This window comes from Callorhinus ursinus, unplaced genomic scaffold (genome assembly GCF_003265705.2).
Source record: "Callorhinus ursinus isolate GAN/ISIS: 27379988/994484 unplaced genomic scaffold, GSC_fseal_2.0 scaffold9, whole genome shotgun sequence".
NCBI classification, from domain to species: domain Eukaryota; kingdom Metazoa; phylum Chordata; class Mammalia; order Carnivora; family Otariidae; genus Callorhinus; species Callorhinus ursinus.
The window spans coordinates 10683210-10705324 of NW_027397071.1; the positions used below are offsets into that span (position 1 = coordinate 10683210).

The window sequence follows — 22115 nt, forward strand, 5'->3', positions numbered from 1 at the left end:
GGACTTTCTCTAGATTTCAAAGGAATTATTTTATTTTGGGTGGGAAAGGATGGAGGGAGGAAATGTTTAGATGAAAACAAATAGCAACAGACAAACTTTTTACTTAACTTAGCTATGTCAATTTTGGGAACATGGTATAATGATTTAGGAGAAAAATGCTAGCTAAAGAATCTGATAATATTTCCCAGTACTATGTAATGTGCCAGGCATGTGGGGTTTGAGTAAGCAAAAAGACATTGGTCCCTACTCTCATGGAATTGATAGTCCATCAGGGAAGATAGTTATTAATTAAATATGGACACAAAATGCATAAACTGTGATGAGAGCTACAAAGGAAAAGTGGAGTTCTCTAATTACTACCATGGGGGGAGCTGAGGCAGTTCTGGAAGACTTTCTTGGGGAAGTGTTGCTTGGACTGAGAACTGAAGGCTGAGACAGGGTTAATAGCCAAAGGTTGGGGGGGTTGCTTTCAGGCAAAGGGAAAAGCATGTGCAACTAGCCTTAAGAGGGAAGATTTGGGGACATCTGAGAAACTGAAAGTGGCCTCTATGGCTAAAGTGCAGAAAGCAAGGGAGTGGTACAAGTGAGGTGGGAGGAGGAAACAGGCTAGACCCTACTGGATTTAAGTATAATGGGGAATTACTGAAGCAGCAGAGTAACATAATCAGAGTTTCAGAGTTGCATTATTAAAAGTTCTCTTTGGTTAAAGTATGGAGAAAAAAATGAAAGAGGTGATTATGGTAAAAGACTAGGCAAGAGATGATGGTAGTTTGGAGACATGGCAGTGGACCTGTAGGGAAATGCATAGATTTGAGAGCTATTTAGAGAGTAAAACTGATGGGTAACTGTTTGGATATGTAAGATGAAGGAAACATTATGGATGCCTTTCAGGTTTCCAGTTTCAACAGCTAGATGAATGGTGGAGCCACTCCCTGAGAAAAGAAGTAGTGAATGAGAAACATATTTGAGTTTTTTCAGAGTTTGAGTTGTTCCTAAGAAATAAGATGTTGAATAAAGGTACCTCTGTGTGTCTAGCTAGTTTTAAAAATTATGTCTACAATAACTATAAGTAAATTTCACCACCAGTGGACAGAATTTGTTCCTAAAGGAAAGAAAAGTACAAAGAGATGAGCATCAAATAGTTCCATTAGGGTCTCTGATTATATAATATGATGAACCAGAGATGTTCCCTTGGAACTTCTTGTGAAAGAATTTAAGTAATTATATATATATATATATAAATTTCTGTTTTAACATGTGTTTTACCTTCATTAGTGTTTGAAAAAAGCTAAATATCAAATTAATTAGGCTTTTTCCTTCCCTTTCATTTTCTAGGCATAATGGGAGTCCCACAGCTAAATATGATCAGCGTCTTTTGTCAAATTTATAAAAGCAGCGGAGTGATAAGGTTTCTCAGCGGCATGACTCCAAATTTCTTAAAGTTGCTTCCTTCAGTATGCATAAATTGTATGGTTTATGAGTCAATAAAACCACTCTTAGAAATAGTGTAGAAATGAAATTGTGAACTGCCATTTTATATACATTTATTTATAAGCATAGAAATGTCTTGGCTTTCTTCTTAAATTTCTAGAGGATTGCATGAAAAGATGTTATATCCATCCTCCAAAAAGATAAACATACAAATCAGAATTAAATACTGAATTTTAATATTTTGTAAGCCAGAATTATAGTTTATAAATTCATTATGAATTGACATCTTTAATATTCAGAAAGTCTATTTAAGCTTCTCCAAATTTTAATGAATACTCACCAGAAATTTGCATTTAAATGGATTAAGATGTAATTTATATTATCTAATATTACCTAATTATATTATTAACCTAATATATTTTTATGTTAGGGAAAATTGGAATTTTTGAAGTTTTTCAGCATTTTCTGTTTTCTATTTTAAAAACCTAACATTGTTTTGTATGCATATTTTAAATCTGTTTGAAAGCATTAAAAGAAAACCTATGCATTTAAAATTATAATTAAGAGGAAAACAGTGGTGTTTTTGAACCGCTTTTTTTTTTTCTTTTTTTAAGATTTTATTTATTTTGATAGAGAGACAGAGAGTGAGGGAACACAAACAAGGGGAGTGGGAGAGGGAGTAGCAGCCTTCCCGCTGAACGGAGAGCCTGACATGGGGCTCAATCCCAGGACCCTGGGATCATGACCTGAGCCGAAGGCAGACACTTACCGACTGAGCCACCCAGGCACCCCGAACCCCTTTTCTTTCTGTAAACTAAACAAAACAAAATAGTTCTGTCTTAAACAAAATTACATGGCATCAGAACACCTCAGTCTTCTACTGGTTTTGTTAATGGAATACTGGTGACTTATTGCTCCCTTCCTGAACACTTATTTGTGGATACAGACATTTTTAACTTACTCTTAGTTCTTAATATTGTTAAAAATTACAAGAAAGTCACCAATGTGAACAAATTAAATCAGAAAAAATTGAGAACCCTTGTTCTTAAAACTGTGTTAAAATAAAAGGTTCATATTTTTTACTCTTATATTAATGAGTTCATATACATTTTTTTCTATCTTTTATACTGTGCTTTTAAACTCCATTCTTTAAGAATAAGGACTGGCTAGAACTCCCCTTTGAAATCTTAAACTTATATGAAGAATAAGTAGAAGAATAAGTACTATTCTTCTTTGCCCTTTGGAGGTTTTGTTTTGTCTTTTGCCTCTATTTTTAAAAAATGTAATTATTTTTTTTGTTGAAGTATAGTTGACATACACTGTTAACGTTATGCTTGCCACAAGTGTAGCTGTCATTTGTCATCATACAATGCTACTACAATATCATTAACTATATTCTCTACGCTGTACCTTTTATTCCCATGTATCTCCCTTCACCCATTTTGCCCATCCCTCCTGGCAGCCATCAGTTTATTCTCTGTATTTATGGGTCTGTTTCTGCTTTTTATTTGGTTATTCATTTCTCTTTTAGATTCTACATATAGAGAAATCAGATGGTATTTGTCTTTCTCTGTCTGATTTATTTTACTTACAATACCCTCTAGGTCCATCCATGTTGTTGCAAATTTGCTCTATCTTTTCAATCTATGTTGAGAGAGAATAGGCCAAAGATATTTAAGATTGTAGGTATATATAGCTACATTTTAAAAATTGTATTGGCTCCAAAATTGTGATTTCATGAGATAGAAATATAAATTATATAATTTATCCTGAAGACTTAATGCACAGCATAGAGATTATAGTCAACAATATTGTATTATAGACTTCAAAGTTGCTAAGAGACTAGATCTTACTGGTACTCACCACAAAAAAGAAATGATAATTATATGATGCCATAGAGGTGGTAACTAATGTTACAGTGGTAATCATATTGCAATATATAAATGTATCAAATCAAGTGTATACCTTTAACTTATATAATACGTAAATTACATCTCAATAAAATTTTATTAATTGTTTAATAAAAAATGGAGATATGAGACGATAAACCGGTTTGAAAATGTAAAAAAAATAAATTATACAATTTATATTATAGCCAACAACTAGTAACTGGATTGGACCAACTCTCTTTTCAGTGTTTTTTAGGACGAAATATTTCTGTCATTTTATAGATTATGGATTTTTCAGTTACTCTAATATTTGGAGTTAGGTCTTATCAAGGTTATTAAAATTTAGTTAAAATCTGCTCTCACTACAAAGAGTGTTGAAACTCAAAAGAATAATTCATATAGTCTTTTTCTCTCTTGTTAAGTGGCATGATTTAATTTGCTGTGAAATTAGATGAATTTCCTTAGGATAGGATGAGGAGAGGATCCTTGGGATAGGGTACTTAATAAACTATTAATGATGGAATTAAATTGTTAAATTAGATTTCCTAAAAATTAAAATTAATGTGAATATACAACTAACATAAGGTTGAGTGACAAAACCAAGTCAATTTTCTAGTTGGATTCCCAATTTTTCTTAGTAGGATTTATTAATAGAAGGATTCTAATTAATTTATAACTCAGCTTCTAAAATTCACATAAAAAGAGATTAAAATAAATCAAATGCCTCAAGTGAAATTAGTATGTTACCATATTTCATTATTAAAAACAATTAGAAATTAAATTTTTTATGAGAGCTTTTACTCTACAACAGAGAGGGGTAAATGGCAAACTGGACCCCTCAATAACTACAGACTATCAAGATCAGGTATTGACGTAAAGTAACTACATACTGGTGAAGTACTTTAAATCCTTCAGGGGATCTGAAACATTTTGCCAGTGGATCAGATCCACTGAACTCATTTAAAGTATTTTGCCATTTATTTTTTTCTCTATTTTTTAGAATACAACTTGCAAATAGCAATGTGGCATATAAATTGGAATTGTTATGTCCTTTCCGTACCTAGATTTGGAGAGATGTTCTGACTCTAACCTTGGAGCTTATATATTTTCCCATTATTTTGTTTGTTAATAAAGACAGAAGTATTTCTGCATACAATTCAATTAATATATAGAAGTTTATATATGGACATGAAAAGTCTAATCCCAGGGTGGCCCAGATAGGTTTGATCCTGCAAAGTTGTCTGTGGAGGGAAGAAGCAGTAATGGAGAAGAGTCTCTGTGAATTAGATGGGTGGATCTACCTTTCCAAGGGCTCAACAAATCTTTGAATTGGCTTCTAATAAGCTAAGGGAGTGAGGGAAGTAAAATCTAAACTCTCCTCTACGCACAATAAATGCTCTATAGGCAGTCAGGTGTTTTATTCCAGTTAACCATAAAGTAAGACAATAAATATGTATATGTATATGTGTATGTATATACCAATATGCTATACACATACACACACAAAATGATACACACATATAAAAGGATACACACACATACATATATGCACACGTATAATCACAATTTTTTTAAGCATCAAAGTTGACAGAGGGGTAAAGATGTAAAATGTTGATTGTAGTTTAATATTTAGGTACCCACAATGTGATAGGTATTATATAATACATATGCTGTCTTCCTATTTAATATATAGAAGACAAAGTACTCCTCTTTCTCTTATTACTAATAAGATAAATTAGAAACAGTTCCAAACCTGTCATTTAATTAAAGAACACCACAGCTATAAATTCTCTCAGAAATCTTGACTTGTGTCTATGCATCTCCTTGATTTTTAGGACTAGGTCTATGTTAAATAGAATTTTGGCTTACTTTCATTGTCCCGGATACATGTATTCAAACATCATTTTAAATTATGGACTATTTCTGGGGGCACCTGGGTGGCTTAGTCGGTTAAGTGGCCGACTTTTCACTTCCGCTCAGGTCATGATCTCAGGGACATGAGATTGAGCCCCAGGCTGGGCTCCACGCTCAGCGCCAAGCCTGCTTCTCCCTCTCCCTACCTCTCCCCCTGCTTGTGCTCTCTCTCTCTCTCTCAAATAAATAAATAAATAAATAAAATCTTAAAAAAAAATAAATGTGGACTATTTCTGAAAGTAGTATCATCAAATCATTGATATTTGGAAAGGGAACAATTATTATTGAATTAATCTGTCATTTATTAAATGCTTCCATGACCAGTTTTTGCCAGTCTGACTAAAAAAAGAGTAAACTGGTTCTGTCTTTATATATATATCATTATATATATATTTTAAGATTTTATTTATTTGACAGAGAGAGACACAGCGAGAGAAGGAACACAAGCAGGGGGAGTGGGAGAGGGAGAAGCAGACTCCCCGCCGAGCAGGGAGCCCGATGCGGGACTCCATCCCAGGACCCTGGGATCATGACCTGAGCTGAAGGCAGACGCTTAACGACTGAGCCACCCAGGTGCCCCGTTAAATATATATATTTTAAAATTAAATATGTAGCATTTCACAAAGAAAATGATAAATCAGTCATGTATTCACAATACTATTTGACTTCAAACATTACCTTTTTGCTTCAAACGTTACCTTTCCTTCTCTCCCCTCCTGAAAAGTAATCCTTATCTTGAAGTTGGTGTGTTTCATTCCTATGCACATTTAAAATTTTGTCTATGTATGAGTGTACTCATAAGTATTTTTCATAACTATATATTATCTATATCTTGTAAAACTTGCTTTTTCACTCAATATTGTTAATCTACATAAATTTATTTCATTCATGTTTACTCCTATATGGTTTTCCACCATGTACATACACAGATTTATCTAATCTGATGGGCACTTTTGTTAATTCAAATTAGAAATAAATTCTTAAATTATTTTATTTTTTAATTTTTTTCCTGTGGCTTGATGTCTTAAACTATTTTAATAAATATTCAACCATGTTAGAAGTTCTTATATATTTATGAACAGAGGATGGAGGAAATTCCAAAGGTTTCTTCTGAATTATTAAAGGAACAAAGAAGCTTGAACAAGTACTTTTACATTTCAGAAAACAGAGAAGTCAATTTAACTATTATTATTAGAGCAATAAAGTCTTATTTAAGATTTATCAAAACTGCAGACTTTCAAAAGTTAAAAACATACAACAGCCTCTGGAATCCAGTTAACTTAAAAAACACCTTTGTTACACATAAATTAAGAAGCCATTGGATATTCTTTCTTGTGAAGTGCCTGTTCAAGTCTTCTCTAATTGCTAAATTTTTTAATTGGGTTGTTTGCCTTTTTCTTATTGATTTGTAGGAGTCTTAAAAATTCTGTATAGGAGTCATTTGTTAGCTATATGTATTATGAATATCTCTTTTTCAGTCTGGGACTTGAACATCAACTATCTTAACTGTGTTTTTTGATGAACAGATGTTTTAAATGTTGATGAGGTCCAATTTCTAAATTTTCATTTCATGGTTAGTGTAGTAAAAACAAACAAAAAATAACAAACAGAGACCATATGTGATCTACAAAGCCTAAAATATTTACTGTTTGGCCCTTTGTAGAAAAAATAAAGATGATTCCTGAACTAGATTGATGAGTTGAACAGAGCTGCAATTCAGAGATCAGAAAGTTGCTATAGCTACCACCACCACTGTCAGATTTGCTTCAAGATATGCATGAAATTGGTGAATAAGCATTGGAATGCTGAGTCCAGGCACAAAAACTGGTCTAAACACTAATATTCATGACCCTGCATGCTGACTAAAACAGCAAAAGGAAGCTGTCTTACTTCCTCTTTCCAAATTCTATGTAAGGTTTTTGGAGGGAATCTAATTTTCTTGCAGAACGCTAGCTTCAAAGGAGTTTAGAAATACAGTTTTGAGCACTCTGTGGTCTCCAAACACAAATGCAGAATGAAGGTTGGAAGTAGCAGTCCAAAGTATCTGCCATAGCTCCCAAGTGATTTTTTTAAACAATTGATACTATTACACCAAAATAGCCCACTATTTTGTATTTTACAAAATACAAATAAAGAAATTTTCAAAATACAAAATACAAAATACAAGAAAAGAAATTTTCCATATACTTGCTGTGAGACAGAGCAGGGACCGGGCTCAAGCTCCTCATCCAGAAACTCTCGTAAAAAAAACCACAGTAGCCCAGTTCTCTAGCCCAGTTAACAGGTACTGCTTGCCATCAGGAAGCCAGAAGCCACAAGTAAGAATCAAGCCCCACAGCCCAGCTTACCACCAGTTTGCTCCTGGGAGAACCAGACCAGACCAGTCTGACCTACAATGGACCCCAGCACTGACCTTTCACTGACTTTCCCCCTCATTATAATGTTAAAAATCATTCCAGGTGGGGCACCTGTGTTGCTCAGTTGGTTAAGCACCTGCCTTCAGCTCAGGTCATGATCTCGGAGTCCTGGGATCAAGACCCGAGTCGGACTCTCTGGTCAGCGGAGTCCGCTTCTCCCTCTCCCTCTGTGATCTCTCCCTCAAAAAATAAATAAGTAAAATCTTTAAAAAAATTCATGCCTGGGAGGTAGAGATTTAGTATGCTAACCAGACATGCATGTATGACAAAACATGATCTTTAAGTGAGTAGGCACTGATAAGTCCCCATCTCTACATGCTTAAATGTCACCCTTCCCCCCCACCCCAGTCTCTTTAAAACTGTCCCTGACCTCTCCTTAAAGAGCTAGCCTGAGGACACTTTCCTTTGTGCTGTCTCCCTTGTCTCAAGTATGAGCCCCAATAAAGCTTTGTCTGTAACATAAGGATGTGACTTCCTAATAAAGTAGTAATAGCAAACTTTCAAATGCTTACAGTAGTCCAGTTGTAAGCACTTTACATCCTTTTTTTTAACTTTAATAATGATCCTACAAGGTAGGTATAATTATTAAACTCATTTTACAAATGAGAAAATTGAGTTTTAGAAAAGTAATTTGTCTGAGGTTGCATAATTAGTATGTGGTAGAGCTGGGATTCAAGATCAAGTGTGTCTGAGTAAACACCTAGTATTTTTAATTCTATGTTTAATGTTATGGTTTGGTGAAGAATGGGATAGAGAGATGAAAAATACAAAACAAAACAAAACAAAAGTATGGAGAAATTCTAAGTTTCTCCCCTTACAAAACACACTCTAAATCCTAGAAGAAGGTTTATGGGTCAAATGGATTAAGATCCCTCTGGAGAGTCTAATCTTGTTCAGATTTAATAACTCTACACTTTAAGTACTGAATTTTTTTTTCTTTCTGGAACTCTGCTAAATGCTGGGGAAATTGAATAATGCTCTGTTCTTGGCTTTAAGTAGTGAGACAAACATAAATGGCCAAAATACAATAAATGCAATTTTTTTTTTCTGGTGAGCAATTTGATTACATTCCAACTATACTTTCCCTTTTTATCTATAATGAACCCAAACTGTAAAGAATACTGTATATAGAGCAGAGGCTGCTGGAAGATGGTGGAGTAGGAGGACCCTGGGCTCACCTCTTGCCACATGGCCACCTAGAGAGCATCCCCATCAGCATAAATAACCCAGAAAGTGACCCAAAGATTGGCAGAACAGACTCTCCATAGCTGGATGTAGAAACAAGGCCACAGTGAAGCAGATCCACCCCTTCTGACTGCTCTTGGTAAGATCCCATCAAAGCAGGTCACAAGCCTGGTAGTGAGCAAGCAGCCCAGACAAGAGCCAACACCACTCCAGAGTGAGTCCTGCTCCAGGGAGAGGGGAAGATAACCACATACACCAGTCTGACTGCAGCCCCAGAAGTGGCTGGGGCCAGGCAGCTGGTCTGACTGCAGGTCCCACCAACCAATGAAAGCTGCTCAGGGCACAACACAGGGAAAGTGCCCTGCAGTTTGGTGCTACTTTATCTCTAGCAAACACCTGGTCTTACTCAACTCAAGCCCAAGGCAGCCCTGGACCAGCCCACTAACAACACAGGCACCAGACTCTGCCCACAACAGGCAAAGAGCCATCACAGATTGGACTGAAGGCAAGCACAGCTCTTCCACAATGGTAGGACACCCCTGTAGCAACACACATAAGAGAAACCCCTGAAGCACTAAAGCCACTACTTCAAGTAGGGCAGATGTAGCTGACTTTCCTAACACATAGGAACAGACACAGCAATAGGCAAAATGAAGAGACCGAGGAATATGTCCCAAATGAAAGAGCAGAACAAAATCACAGCAGGAGACCTAAACCAAATGGAGATAAGTTATATATGTCTGATAGCAAATTTAAAGTAATGCTCATAAAGATACTTGCTAGAATTGAGAAAGGAGTGCAGGACCTCCATGAGACCCTCCACCAAGAGATAGGAGACCTAAAAAAGAACCAATTAGAGAACTTGAACTCACTAAATGAAAATAAAAGTAGACCACCTGGAATGAATAGCAAACAAGAGGAAGCAGAAGAACAGATCAACAACCTGGAGGACAGAGTAATGGAAAGTAATCAAGCTGAGCAGATGAGAGGGGGAAAAATATTCAAAATTAGAATAGACCCAGGGAACTCAGCAACACTGTCAAGCATAACAGTCGCATGATAGGGATCCCAGAAGGAGAAGAATGAGAAAAATGGGGCAGAAGATTTATTTGAAGAAATAATAGCTGTAAACTTCCTGAATCTGGGGAAGGAAAGAGAAATCCAGATCCAGAAGGCACAGAAAGCCCCCAACAAAACCAACCCAAAGAGGTCTACACCAAGACACAAAGTAAATAAGATGGCCAAAAGTAGTGATAAAGAGAGAATTTTAAAAGCAGCTAGAGAAAGGAAAGCAGTTACATACAAGGGAAACCCCATAAGGCTATCAGTGTGTTTTTCAGCAGAAACTTTGCAGGCCAGATGAAAGCGGCATGATATATTCAAAGTGCTAAAAGGAAAAAATCTACAGCCAAGAATACTCTATCCAGCAAGGCTTTCACTCAGAATAGCAGGAGAGAGAGAGTTTCCCAGAAAAACAAAGGTTAAAGGAATTCCTGACCAGGAGCAAAACCAGACACATCCCCATGATGCCATTGGCCTGTGGGTCCCAAATTCACAGCCCAGCTGCCCTCCTGCCCAAGTCAGCATGCACGGCCTGCCACCTGCTCAATGCCAAGTCAACACACCTTCACCTCAGATTGACAAGGGCTCAAAATGACACTCTTCCCCTCCAATTCCAGCCCCAGTGCTCAAGTTTATGCACAAAAGGGGGCATAATTATAATAGCAGGATGAAGCAACCCAAAGAGTGACACTAATTCTGTGGAATTAGTGGATAAAAGGAATGTGCTAGGCTGAGAACATCTCCAACAAACACATCAAAGAACAATACACAGCATGATTCTGGTTACTAAAAGAAACAAACCCAGGAAAAATAAAACAAGACGAAATCAGAGAGGGAGACAAACCATAAGAGACTCTTGACAGGAAACAAACTGAGGGTTCCTGGAGGGGAGGAGAGTGGGGGGATGGGGTAACTGGGTAATGGGCATTAAGGAGGACATGTGATGTAATGAGCACTGGGTGTTATATAAGACTGATGAATCACTAAACTCTACCTCTGAAACTAATAATACACATATGTTAATTAATTGAATTTAAATTAAAAAAAAGAACCCCTCCCCCCAAAAAGAATACTGTATGTATGGGAAAATATTCTACAATATTTAGATAGTAATAGCTAGTTGCTTAACTTTTAAAATTCAGCTTTATTGAGGCATATTTATATTTAATAAAATGCACTCATTTTAAGTGTTCAGTGTGATGAATTTTGATGAAAGTATACATTTATATAACTATTATCACATTCTGACTTCTATTCTTTCCCGTAATGTTTTTGAGTTTTATCCATGTTGTGTGCATCAGGACTTCATTCCTTTTAATTGCTAAGTATTATTCCATTGCATGTATATACCATCATTTGGTTATCCACCTACCTGTTGAAGAATGTTTGCTTCTAGTTTTTGGCTATTAAAAATAAAGCTGCTATGAATATTGTTCTTTTTTTTGGACACATATTTTCATTTCTTTAAGGTAAAAACCTGAGATAGAATTGCTGGTTTATGTTTAATTTATGAGAAATTACTAAACTGTTTTCTGATTATACTACTCTACATTCCTACATCAGCAATATATTAGTTTTAGTTGTTCTGTACCCTCTGCACCACCTGACATTGTAAGTATTTTAAATTTATCCATCCTAGAGGCTATGCAGGGGTATCTTGTGGTTTTAATTCACATTTCTGTAATAAGTAAAGATTTTGAGCAACTTTTTTTTTAAAGTATATTTTCAGTCCCCTATTTTTTTTTTAATTTTAAAAAGATTTTATTTATTTATTTGAGAGAGAGAGAATGAGAAAGAGAGCACAAGAGAGGGTAGGGTCAGAGGGAGAAGCAGACTCCCCGCTGAGCAGGGAGCCTGACGTGGGGCTCAATCCCAGGACTCCAGGACCATGACCTGAGCTAAAGGCAGTTGCTCAACCAACTGAGCCACCCAGGCGCCCCTTTGAGCAACTTTTCATGGGCTTATTGGTCGCTCAGATATTTTCTTTTGTGAAATGTCTGTTCAGATCTTTTGCCCATTTTTTTTTAAGATTTTATTTATTTATTTGACAGAGAGACAGCGAGAGAGGGAACACAAGCAGGGGGAGTGGGAGAGGGAGAAGCAGGCTTCCCGCTGAGCAGGGAGCCTGATGCGGGGCTCGATCCCAGGACCCTGGGATCATGACCTGAGCCAAAGGCAGATGATAAACGACTGAGCCACCCAGGTGCCCCTCTTTTGCCCATTTTTTAAAAATTGCGTTGTCTTTGTGACATTTTATTTTAAGTGTTCTTTAGTATTGTGGATACAAGTCCTTGTCAGAGTTATGTACTAAAACATTTTCCTCTCAGACTTTCTCTTGCCTATTTTCCTTTTTTAAAAAAAGATTTTATGTATTTATTTGAGAGAGAGAGAGAATGAGTAGGGGGAAGGGGCAGAGGGAGAGAGAGAAGCTGACTCCCTGCTGAGTGGGGGGGGGCATGTGGGGCTCAATCCTAGGAGCTGGAGATCATGATCTGAACTGAAGGCAGACACTTAACGAACTGAGCCACCCAGCACCCCTTCTTGCCTATTTTCTTAACAGTGTCTTTTCAAGACACAAAGTTTCACATTTTTTTCTTATGGATAGCCTGTTGTTCCAGCATTGTTTGTTGAAAAGACTATCTTTTCTCTATTGAATTACACTTTGTTGAAAATCAATTGTGTCGGTTTATTTATCTCGACTCTGAAACTTACCTTTTTTCAAAATTGTTTTAGCTACTCAACATCTTTTGCATTTCCATATAAATTTTATTTGTTTATTCATTTATTTTTAGAGAGAGACAGAGAGAGTGTGTGTACATGTGAGTGAGGGCAGGGAGGGGCAGAGGGAGAGGGAGAGGGAGAGAGAGTCTTAAGCATGGAGCCTGGGGCTCAATTTCACGACCCTGAGATTATGACCTGAGCCAAAATCAAGAGTTGGATGCTTAACTGACTGAGTCACCCAGGCGCCCCTCCATATAAATTTTAGAATCAGCTTGTCAGTTTGTATGAAAACGTCTGCTAGCACTTAGATTGGGATTACATTTCATCTTTAGATCAAATTGAAGAGAATGGACTCTTAACAATATTGAGTTCCAATCTATTAAGATGACATAGCTCTCCATTTATTTAAGTTGTCTTTAATTTCCTTCAACAATATTTTCACTTTTTAGTGTCAGATATTGCACATATGTAATTATCATTAGGTATTTCAGTTTTTGATGCTATTATAAATGGTATTAAATTTTATTTTCCAATTATTATTAATACATAGAAATAAACTAATTTTTATATTGACCTTATCTCTGGCAACCTTGCTAAATTCACTTATCAATTCAAGTAGCTTTTTTGTAGATTCCTTAGGATTTTTTATGTAAATGATCATGTCATCTAAGAATAAATAAAGTTGAACTTACCTCTTGGCAGTATGTATGCCTTTCCCTTTTTCTTTTCTTATCTTATTGCACTGGCTAGGACATCTGGTATAATACTCAATAGAAGGAGTGAGAAGAGACATTCCTGCCTTATTTCCCATCTTAGTGGGAGAAAACATTTAGTCTTTCACCACGAAGTATGAATGTTCATGTTAGTTTTACATAGATAAACTGTTTATTCTTTTGTCAGCTTTGATAATAAGTCTTTCAGGGAAAAGACTTTATCTAAGTTGTCAAAGCTTTTGACATAAAAGTGTCCATAATGTTCTCTTATTATTATTTTAGCATGCGTAGAATTTGTAGTGATGTCTCCTTGATATTGGTAGTTTGTATTTTCTTTTTTCATGATTGGTCTAGTTATAGGTTTATGAATATAATTAAGTTTTTCAAAGAAAAAACTTTTGGTTTTACTAATTTTCTTTATTGTCTTTTATTTCTTTGATTTCAAGCCTACTTAAAATCCTTCTTTCTACTTATTTGGCATTAATTTGCTCTTCTTTTTCTAGTTTCTTAAGGTAAAACCTTAGATCATGGATTTTAAATTTTCTTGTTTTCTGATACAAACATCTAAAGTTAATTCTAGGCACTATTTTAGCTGCATTCTACATTTTCCAATTTCCCTGTGATTTCTTGATTCATGTGTTATTTAAAAATATATTGTTTAATTTCCAAGTATTTAGGTACTTCCCAACATCTTTTGCTGATTGATTTCCAATTTAATTGTCCTGTGGTCAGAGAACATAATCTGTCTGATTTCAGGCATTTAAAGTTTATTGACTTGTTTTGTGGCCCAGGATATGATCTTTGTTAGTGAATTTTACATGTGCAGGTAAAAATAATGGGTATTCTGCTGTTGATGGGTATACTGTTCTATTAATGTCAATTAGTTGATCATGTCATTGAAGTCTTTATATCCTTACAGACTTTGTTTCCTTATTTTATCAATTGCTGTGAGAAAGATATGGACATCTCTGACTCTAGTTGTGGATCTATTTATTTCTCTTTGCACACAGTCTATCCATTTTTGCTTCATATATTTTAAAGCTTTGTTATTATGTGCATACACATTATGGTTGTTATGCCATCTGGTTGAATCAACCCTCCTAACATATAAAATGTCTTCCTTGTCTTGAAGTCTTCCTTGGCTGATTATTAATATAGCTACCCCAGATTCCTCATAATTAGTGTTTACATGGTATTTCCGTACCCACTCTTTCACTTTCAACCTATATATCTTTATATTTCACTTTTGTAGAAAGTATACAGTTAGGTCTTCCTTGTTCTGCCTTTTAATTGGACTGCATAGAATATTATGTTTAATGTAATTATCTATATGGTTAACTTTAAGTCTACCATCTTATTTGTTTTGTTTGTCCTGTTCTTTTTCCTTTTTTTCTCTTACATTCTTTTGAGTCAATACAATATTTTTTAGTACTCTATTTTATCTCTTTTTGTTGTTTTATTAGCTACAATTCCATGTTGTTGTTTTTTTTAATGGTTGCTCTAGGATTTCCTGCATACATTTTAAAATGTATACTACTTCACATATAATGCAAGAATCTTTTAGCAGACTTCATGTCCTCTCTCCCATCTTTTTTACTACTGCTGTTATACATTTTACTTCTATGTTATAAGCTTCACAATATGTTACTATATTTGCTTTTGAAAGTTATTTATCTTTTAAAGAAAAGTCTTTTATATTTATAAATGCTCAGCACTTGCAATATTTTCTAAAAGTTTTATTAATAGCTTTCTGTTTATTATTAATTCCTAAAACTCATTCATTTAAAAATACATATTTTATGACATTTGATCACATCTTTATTATAGCAATTAAGTTTGAGTTTTATTTGTTTATAGAACCAGAGCACACTAGATGGTGAGCTTCTATATGAGTAGGTTTAATGTTCTTATTTTTATCTAGCATTTAACAAAATGAAGTATAAAATTTATAAGAAATAAATTACATCTTAAAGTATACCTAATATTATTTTAAGGAATAAGCTAATTTGGGCGCTTGGGTGGCTCAGTTGGTTAAGCGACTGCCTTCGGCTCAGGTCATGATCCTGGAGTCCCGGGATCGAGTCCCGCATTAGGGCTCCCTGCTCAGCAGGGAGTCTGCTTCTCCCTCTGACCTTCTCCCCTCTCATGCTCTCTATCTCATTCTCTCTCTCATAAATAAATAAAATCTTAAAAAAAAAGAAATAAGCTAATTTTATTCTGTGGTCCAAGACTTGGAATTTTCCAAGAAAAAATATTTTTTAAAACACCGGTCTGGGCCTGTCATTAGACTGTGCCTCTGACTTTCAAAAGATGTGACCAGAGATTGAGGACACAAAGTTTCAGTGCAACAAATTACAGAACTAGGTTTTTACATAATCCCTTAACCCTGTCTACCCTCAATTTTAGAAGGTTTCAGGCTCCTTTGTGGGAGCCTGTAAAAGAGGCTGAGGCCTGGCAGCAATGTCTGGTGTCCCACAAGACAAAGGAAAAAGGTGTGGTCAGCAGTGTCTAAACGGGACCAGCATTAAATAAGACAAAGATATTAAAGTGTCCTTTGGATTTTGTGACAAAAGAGTTCTGTAAGGTGGCTAGTGGGGGCAGTGGCGAGGCTGCAGTGGGTCTGGGAGAAAGTGGGAGGTGAGGAAGAGGGGGACTCCCGGAAACAACCCCAAGGTCCCTGGGAGAGGGCCGGTAGGGGAGAGACTGGAGCCCTCTTCAGACGTCCCCCGAGAGGAGGGGTGGCACCGGGGCACGGGATGCTCCCGTCTGAGGCGCAGGTCAGAGCAACTCACCTGTCGCAGCCGCTCAGTTTGCCCTGGGAAACACCCGGATGCTCTTCCGACGCCCCCTGGAGAACGGGTAAGCCAGGGACCGTCCTGGATGCAGGTTGCCGCCGCGTTTGGCGCCTCAACTTCCAACTTCCGGTGCGCGCCGGCCCTCCGGGGGGGCCTGGGCCCGGTTTCCCACGAGGCGGGCCTCCGGCGTTTCTCCCAGCGGCGCCCCGTAGCCCAGCGGCGCGGCTCCAACCGTCCCCGAGGCTCCGTCGGTTTGTTGCCTGGGCCACCTGCAGCCTCGAGCTGCCCGGCGTCGTCGTCGTCGGGGCGGCGGCAGGTGGCGCAGCCGGAGGGGCGGGACGCCGTCGCCGGGACCCAGAGAAGAGGCGGCCGAGCTGCCACGCCGCCGCGGCCGGGGGGGGGGGGGGGGGGGGGGGGGGGCCATGCTGCGCTGGCTCCGGGGCTTCGTGCTGCCCGCCGTGGCCTGCCAGGAAGACGATGACTACCTCAGCTACAAGATCCTCTTCCAAGACCTGGACCGCGGCGGGAACGGGTTGGTGGACATCGTGGAGCTCCAGGAGGGGCTGAAAAACTGGGGCTCCTCATTTGGTCTGAACTCTGAGAATGTGAGTGACCAAGGGAATGTGGCACCGAGAGCGTGGGGCAGTTGTTGGGTAGAGAGTGAAGCCATACTTGCTCTTTGCAGAGCTGCTTTCACAGACCGGTGTTGTGAGGGTGGGGTTGGCTTGCGGGAGTCCCCGCAGCGCAGAATAATGCAGCCCAGCGAAACACGTTCTCAGCCCTCTTAGAACACATTCCACAATGACCAGAGGCTTCTCCTGGGCTTTTGGGGAGATACTGAGTAGGTTTCTGTTGACTCAGCATTTACTGAACCCGTTCAGAATTTCAGGGGCCAGGTTAGCCTTTGTGAATTCATGAGTAAGAGACCTTCTCTTTTCTCAGGTTGTGCACAGTCTAGGTTCATGCTTCAGGGTCTTGTACAAAAAACAGGTACAGATAGGTCCCCAGAGCTGCTCTCTTTCTGACACCGACACCAAAGGTCTAGGGGGAATCAGACCTTGATCCATGGGTTGACATGGATCAGCTGATTGATTTAGTACTTTGCCTAAATTAGGGATGTCTTCTTTCTCTGGTCTCGACTTGATTATTTAAAAACTGTTAGGTGAAAATTTCAGGATCTCAAGAGAAAACAAATTATTCTATTTCCCCTCCATCACTGCTAAACAATCCTCAGATGTCACCCCACTTGTTTCAGCTCTCTACTGGTGAGAGGCATGTGTTAGAAGTCCAAAATATTCCCATGGTTCGGAGATTCCTGTATGTGATAGAACTAGTGGATCTTATAGTCATTATACAGCGCCTTTGCTGTATAATAAGACCTTCGGCCCAATGCAATGTAATGTGTAATTTTATGTCAAAAGATCACACACTCTTTAATCATTGGATTATCCTACTGGCTGAGGCTCCTCAGGCAAGTAAGGCAAATATGTACCTAAAATATGTGTCTGGATGAAACACTGCACCTTTCAGGGTGGAATAGTTCCAGAGTAATCAACTTGCTGCTTAGTGGTTGGTTGGTTTTCTGAAGGGATGATGTTATGTCAGTGGCTCAGTATTAGTCTCTGATGCTGGTAGATTGGGCATTTGGCAGCAGCAGTAGCTATATTAGACTTGGTGAGTGGGAGCCCGTGCTGTTTGGCCCATTGATCTATCTACACCGCCATGACCACTCCATTACGATACCACTGTGTTGTCACTGGTGTTCATTGTGTCAGCTGACAGAGTCTGGTTGACTTTATCTGGCTGGGTCATTCTGCCTACTTGGTTGTTTCATACCTCTTCCATGGGAGTGACCATACAATATAAACATATTTTTACTTTGTGTCCACTTCCATCTTTGTACATATTCCCCAGACCTCTTTGTCTCTGATTTTCCAATCTTTTTTGCTTCCAGGCCACTGACCATCTAACCAAGTTATTTACCACTGTCCACGAGTCTATATTTATTGTTCTCTGGCCACTTCTCTTTTTACATAAAGTGAATGATCAGGTACACTACTTGAAGTTCTTTTCACTGGACAGATTTCCTCTCATTGCTGTCTTTCAGATTATTCCTGAGTAGTGCTGAGTAGTGCATAACTGGCCTTTTTCAATTTGCACTCACATACTAAGAAATGCATCTGTGAATCGAGCTCATCCTTTTTAGTCCTGTGTCAGCTGGTCATACTGAATCTCCATGTAGTTACAAGTGTGGGTTTAGGGAGAGGTAATGGTATAACAGTGATGGGGTGTGAAAATCTGCATCGCTTTTTGTGTGTGGGGCTTGCTTGTGCTCTGATTCTGCTTGGGCTTGGTTTCAGATATACTGTTCCATCATATGGTTTGCTGCTGGAATCACCAAAACTTATGACTTGGTGAGTCTGACAGAATACAACTCAAGATAGGCAACTCTGGCTGTATATCATTTGATGTCCCATATTTAAGCACTCTGTTTCTACCCGGGCCCCATAGCATACCAGGAACTGTTAGAGAGTTCTGCTATAGATTCTCCTTTTGGAGCTCACTGTAAACCCCACACAGCATCTTTTCCTACCTCTGATGCTTGTGATACCACAGAGTCTATTGGGACAGGTGGCCCAAGAGGCAGGGCTGTTTGCTGCATGACTTGGATCTGCTGAAGAGCTCTTTCCAACTATGGTCCCCATTGAAAGCTGTTAACCTTTCTTGTTCCTCAGAAATGGGTCACAGAATTTTTCTTAATTTTGACATATATTACCTCCAGAACTCAAAGAGGCCACAGGTGTGTGTTTCCTTCTTAGGTGGTATGAGATGCAATCATTTGCCCTTTATTTTGGTGGTGGTAGGGATATGTCCTGACCTGACATGCTTCAGACTGGTCCTGGAAATACTTAATTGATGTGGTAGATCCCTGAATCTTCATTTACTCTATTTTAATCCCCCACCTTTTGGAGTGTATGTACCTTACCTTACCAAGGCCTCCAACCTATTGCTACTTCTTTTTTTTTTCTTAATAAGAGAATTATTATTATTCTTTAAAGATTTATTTATTTATTTTTAGAGTGGAGGTTGAGGAGCAGAGGAAGAGGGAGAGAGAGTCCCAAGCAGTCCCTCCGCTGAGCACAGAGCACAACGCAGGGCTCGATCTCAGGATCCTGAGATCACAACCTGAGCCGAAACCAAGAGTCGGACACTTAACAGATTGTGCCCCCCATGCACACCCTCATTGCTATTTCTTGTTCATCTAGTCTAATTAACATGATATCATCAATATAGTAAATGTGTAGATGGACCAGGTCCTTCTGTGACAGAAGGCAGGAGGTTTAAATGTATGTTATTGTCTATGCCATGGGAATGCCAACTGTTTCTGGTTCTCCTTCTTGGTAATGGAAAACAACACATTCACCAGATCAATGGCCATATTCTATGTCCCTGAGGCTGTGTTAATCTGCTCTAGTAAAGATAACACCTCTGGATCCATAGCTGCAATTGACTCCTCTGCTGCTTGGTTGAGCAGATGTTCACTGTCATCCTCCACTGTGATCCATCTAGCTTTTGTAGGACTCAGAATCGTGAATTAAATGATGGACACCTCCACGTTTGAATTCCTTAGTACGTCTGTAAGTACTAATCTGTGCTATTTATTTTGGGCTGTGATTTTTTCCCAATTATTTTATTGTGATAAAATACACATAACATAATACTTACTCTTTTAACCATTTTTAAGTATAGAGTTCATTGGTATTAAGCAGATTCATAATGTTGTGCAACCATCTATCTCCTTAACTCTTTTCATCTGGTAAAATGAAAACTTTATGCCCATTAAAAAATAACTCCCCATTCCTCCCTCCCCCCAGCCCCTGGCAACCATCTTTCTACTTTCTGTCTATGATTTTGACTACTCTAAGTATTTCATGTAAGTGAAATCATGCAGGATCTGTCTTTTTGTGTCTGGCTTATTTCACTTAGCATAATACCCTCAGAGTTCATCCCTGTTATAGCAGATATCAGAATCTTTCCTTTTTAAGCCTGAATAATACTCCTTTGTATATTTATGCCACATTTTTGGTGCTGTATTATTCTCAGCCTTTTTTCCAATGCATTGATGGCCTGCAGTAACATCCATCCAATTCCATAGTACTTATAATTGGTATTTCTCCCAAAGTTATCAAAAACTGAGGTACTGCATCAGCCAATGCATTCTCTTCCCATCACAGTTCACCATCTACCACCAGTGACTGTGTGTATCATGTGGAATCCGCTTCCTAAGACCATTTCTGGTACCAGCTGTCATAGGTTGTGTTCCATGAAAGCTGCCTCTAATACTCAAGATTCGTGTGCAGAGATTTTACTGGGGAGTACTCCTAGGGATAATACCTGTGAGAGCTGAGGAAGCAGGATTGGACAGAGGGGGAAGATGAGCTGTGATGGAGTTGCAACAGAGGCTTCAGACATTTCAAGGAACTGTGGATCTGGGATAGTTCTTTAGAGTTGTCCCTCTTTGAGGCAACAGGCCAGGCCTTTATTACCCCCCCCCCCCCGCCCCCTCCCCCACTTACTGAAGTTGGCTGCCTCCAGGGTGTGACTTCAAGCAAGGTGAGTCTTTTCTGCCTAGGGCAACACAAAGGGAAGGGCTCAATTAAGAGCTGTCAATCACCAGTACTTCTAGCTACTCTCAGTCCTGAGGGAGATGTGAGCAGTGCACCACAGAATCTATTACAGAGATACATTTGGAAAATTGTGTTGATGGAACTAGTTGATTAATTGGATTTGGAGTGTGAGGTAAAGGAAGAATTCAAGAATGACTCCAGGAATTTTGGTTTGAGCAACCAAATGAATGGTGGTGCCATTTGCCAAGATCAGGCAGAATTGGAGAGTAGTCAAGGAGGGTGAGTGATTAATCAACAGTTCTTGGTTTGGACATTTGAGGTCTCTTTTAAACAACCAGGTAGATATAGCAAGTAGTAGTTTTGTAAATCATGAGGAGATGTCAGAGTAGAGATGTACATCATCAGCATAATATATTTAAAGCTTTTTATAGGCTGAGATCCCCCAGGTAGAGGGTATATAAGAGCTGCTCTGAGGACTGAGTCCTGGATCATTGCAACATTTCAAGGTCAGGTACAGGAAGAGCCAACACAAGAGACTGAAAAGCATTTAATGAAGTGGGAGGGAAATCAGGAGAGTATGGTCTCTTGGGAGACCATGTGAGTCAAGTATTTCAAGGAGGGAGTCATTATATAGAACTGAGAAGTCTGCTGAGAGGTCTTGTAAGATGAAGACTGAATTTAACTGTGGGGTTTGTCAAGATGGAGGAAGTGTCTAACCTTGAGTAATTTCATGCATGTGTGTACCTTGTTGTTGGTTGTGTCTCTGCAGTAAGTGAGAGGGCTAGGATTCTGAATTCCTGGCTGCCTGACCACCTTCCTATGCTAGTGATATGTGTTAAAGTCAAGGGGGGTGTACAACACGGAGGACACTCTGAGCTGGGGCTTTGGTCCCAGATCTCCATGTTATTCCTGTCTGCGAAGAGGGAAGTTGTGCTGGACTACTGGAAGTTCTTGACTTCTGAACACAATCTAGGCTAGTGGGTCTCCAAACTTGAATATATATGCCTACATATTAACTTCTAAAGAAAAACTGTTCTTGTACAGTTGTACAAAACGATCCTTGTACCAAGGATCGAGTTAAATCATTTTTTTAAAGATTTCATTTATTGATTTGAGAGAAAGAGAGCATGAGAGAGAGCACAAGTGGAGGGGAGGGGCAGAGGGAGAGGGAGAAGCAGCCTCCCTGCTGAGCAGGGACCCCCCGATGCAGGACTCAATCCCAGGACCCTGGGATCATGACCTGAGCCAAAGGCAGACGCTTAACCAACTGAGCCACCAGGTGCCCCGAGTTAAATCATTTTTATCATGTTACTTAGATATATATATAAACATAAAAAGCATAAAATCATTATGCTTATAG

The 22115-nt window shown here is 38.5% G+C and overlaps 1 protein-coding gene across 2 annotated transcripts in view; it reads left to right on the forward strand.

Moving 5' to 3' along the window:
* The first annotated feature begins 16413 nt into the window (after window positions 1-16413).
* LOC112824627 (mitochondrial adenyl nucleotide antiporter SLC25A24-like) overlaps window positions 16414-22115 on the forward strand; it is a 75141-nt gene continuing 69439 nt past the window's right edge. Inside the window, exon 1 of one of the 2 annotated variants that reach the window (XM_073896213.1) lies at window positions 16414-16732. The gene's annotated coding sequence lies outside the window, so the exon portion shown is untranslated. The remainder of the gene's footprint in view (window positions 16733-22115) is intronic. The other variant, XM_073896215.1, reaches the window with a different exon arrangement.